The 3,491-nt window shown below is 42.4% G+C and overlaps 1 protein-coding gene across 2 annotated transcripts in view; it reads left to right on the forward strand.

The window, feature by feature from the left end:
• The window catches only part of col4a4 (collagen, type IV, alpha 4), a 46,725-nt gene continuing 43,234 nt past the window's right edge, over nucleotides 1-3,491 (forward strand). For both annotated transcript variants that reach the window (XM_036214919.1, XM_036214918.1), the window contains exon 1: nucleotides 1-143. The gene's annotated coding sequence lies outside the window, so the exon portion shown is untranslated. The remainder of the gene's footprint in view (nucleotides 144-3,491) is intronic.

Genomic DNA, 3,491 nt, shown 5'->3' on the forward strand with positions numbered 1-3,491 from the left:
GGAAGCGACGCGCACTGTTTGAGAGAAAGAGCGCGCTCACTTCACAGCGTTCGACGAGAGCGCGCTGGCTGGACCCCAGAACTTCATCCTGGGAACCGACATGAAGCCCGCGTGAGCCCGCAGACTGACCGCGAGACCTTCAGGTAAGACTTGTGGGTGGGGCGGGGTCGCGTGCTGACCACCTGAGGGTGGTGCCGTCAGAATTGATCGGCGCGGATGAAGAAGAAGGGAGAAGAGAGAGAGAGAGCTCCTCATCAGTGTGGAGGAGAACGGAGGAGTCATGAGGAGCAACACCTGAGAGGAGGAGATGTTCTGACCCAGCAGACCAGAGAACACGCTCCAAACGGGATCAATAACATGATTGGCTTCTGAAGTTTTTGATTGTTCCTGTTTGTAGTCGCAGAACCTCCAGCAGCTCCAGAAACTTTTGACCCAAAGATCAGAGTCTGAAGCTCATCTTCAGTCCAAACGTGCTGTTAGAGAAGAGGGTCATTGAACGCACCATTCCAGGAGTCCTCCAGGAGGCTCTTTAGTTACCATGACAACAACGCACCTTTGATAGTGCTGCTGTGACTTCCTGTTTGAAGCCCTTTGAAAACCAAACGAACACAGATGAACCACTATTGAAGTTCACCAGGTAACCACTAGGTGGAGGAGTGACAGACTCAGTCACACAACGAGCTAAAATCTGAAACTCACCTGAGGATAAACATTGATCAAATGAAGTAACACGTTTAAAACTGTACATTTTAGACGTACTTATCAACTACCTGTGATAATGCTAATGTGAATGCTATGAGCTAATGTGGCCTCTGAAGATGCTAATAGCTGAAGATGCTAATAGCTGAAGATGCTAATAGCTGAAGATGCTAATAGCTGAAGATGCTAATAGCTGAAGATGCTAAAAATGATAGCTAAAAACTCTGAAGCTAATATGCTGAATCACTGAAGGTATAATAGCTGAAAACGCTGAATTACCAGCGGACAGGCGTCCCACAGAAGAAGCATTGCACCCGTTTCAGATGTGACAGAATCCCACGGATGAGCAGATCTCTGTCTGTAGAATCGGTCAGAACCCCAGAAATGATTCGATTCCAAATTTTTTATTCTTTCGACTCTTCAATTAAATTTTGAGTTTACACATTTATGTACATTTGTTTACAAATACTTGAATAATCTACTGTATGATTTGAATATATTCATATTAATCTGATCCAGATCACAGACTGTAAACATATCAGTGAAATCATGAGATTAATATCATCCAGAGTTACATGGATTCTCTAAAGGAGAAGTTAACAATTGTTCTGCTTCTCCTGGAGGCGTTTCCGTTTGGTCACTAGGTGGCGATCATGTTATAGCATTACACTTTATTCCAGAAGAAGAGTGTATGAGAATTTTTATTTTTATTTTTACCAGAAATGATTACTTTAAAAAATATATTTCCTTAAAAGAGTTTGGAAAATTCATATAAAGATGTTCATTTAGTCAGAATGTTTGTTTATGTCAACTGAGTGTTAGCATTAGCATTAGCTCTCCTATGGGAAATCCTATTATACATTAGCATCAAGCTAGCGGACTTTAGCTTTATGTGCTAAATCGATTTATATCTTTTATGAATCGATTATTGATCTGCTAAAATCAATCCAAATCCACGTCCAGCAGCATGCGGTCGGTCGCCCCGGTAACCCTTCATCACCGGGACATTTCTGGCAACAGCGTATTAACACACGTTCTTCAAACTACAGAACGAACACAACTCCAGTGGATTCTGGAGATCAGAACGGGGAATTTCAGGGTAAATCATTCAAATTTCTACATGTTCAAACGTGAGTTTGGAACCTCTAATAAAAACGTGATGAGATCGCGATGCGTCACCGATACTACAGTAACCACTGTGGCGACCTGCCGCATGATGCTGGACGTGGACATCAGATTATCCCCAGAGATCTGTTCATCCACGGAATTTACTCAACTTCAAAACAGGAATTGTTTTTTGTACCTATGATGGTTTGTAACTGCTTACAGTTATTATCTGGTTATGTTTTCTTGCTGGTTGTGGTTATTAACAGGTTAATGAATATAGTTTTAACTGAATATAGTTATTTACTGCTTTAACTAGTGCTTGACATGTAGGAGCCCTGGGTTCGATTCCCAGGGTTGTCCACTGATCCCCACCCAGATTGGGTCCTTAAGCAAGACCCTTGACGCTGCTGCCTAACTGGGTCCCTGTGCCCCTCAAGTACAGGGTTGTGTCAGGAAGGGCATCCGGCGTAAAAACTCTGCCAAATCACTGATGCCAAACAGTGGGTGGAGTTACGCTGTGGCGACCCCGAGAGGGATAAGCTGGAAGTGAACTACTACTGCTTTAACTAGTGCTGTCATGCAATGAATAAATCTAATTAATCTACTTTAATAACAATGGTTTTAATTGCTCTTAAAAGACTCATTTGAATAGCACTAACCGTTTGTGTGACAGAATGAAAGTCTTTATCTGAATGGGTTTGTATGATGGAGTGTGTGAGCTGCTGTTATAGTTGAATTGAGTACATGTGTAGTATATGTATTGTAACACTCTACAGTACAGCAAAGTATTACAAACAAAAAAAACAAAGAAACAGGGGCATAAATATACGTCTTACGGACAAAAGAAAGAAGTTACAGTTTGCTTTCCTTCTCTTTATGCACACAACCAACGTTCAAGAAAAATGACTCAAGAATATGCATTTTTTCTTTTATAGCTTTTTCTTCAGTTTACAGATAAACTCCACAAGTCCTTCCCAGTCCTTCACCGAGGTGCACCCACCCAAGTCTAATTATATATAGTTCCTATTTACACAATCGCCGCGTCCCTTTGGCGTCCTCCTCCATTAAGGCGAAAGCAGTCTAAAGTAGGTTTGCGGGTCATCAACGTTCCGTCCGCAGGTTGCACAAATGTGGCTTACCGGATCTGTCCAGTGACGAAGCATGTGAAGGTCTCACCCAATAGTCGATAGATTTCCTCCATCTTCCACCAACAAGGTTGGTACTCTTCTCCTCTGTCTCGGTAATCCTTAAGATTGTGTTCTGCAGCTGTCAACGTTGTATGTGGGGCTCGCTCAGGAATCCTCACTCAGGTCAGGCCTCTCACCCCTCGCGTTCCGAGAGACACTCCTCTCATCTGTAATGTTTGTAATCAGTCTGGCACCTGGGTGACAGCAAGTCCCCAGGTAGCCATGTTTGTAGTCCCGTGTGACAGGAAGTCCCCAGGTAGCCATGTTTGTAGTCCAAAGCTCCTCTTATGATGTAGATAAAAAGTCCAACACCATTGTTTCAAACATAAACTCAGAGAAAAACAAAACATACTGGACCATTTCAACCAGGGTTATCAAATGGAAAGTCATTACTGAATTCTCTTTTTATTCCATCAGTAAAAAGACATTCCTACCAATACTCGAACGTAAACATATGTGGCAATGCTACAGTATAGTATATGTGAGTATGTTCAGTTT

This window comes from Oryzias melastigma, linkage group LG13, assembly GCF_002922805.2.
Source record: "Oryzias melastigma strain HK-1 linkage group LG13, ASM292280v2, whole genome shotgun sequence".
Classification (NCBI taxonomy): domain Eukaryota; kingdom Metazoa; phylum Chordata; class Actinopteri; order Beloniformes; family Adrianichthyidae; genus Oryzias; species Oryzias melastigma.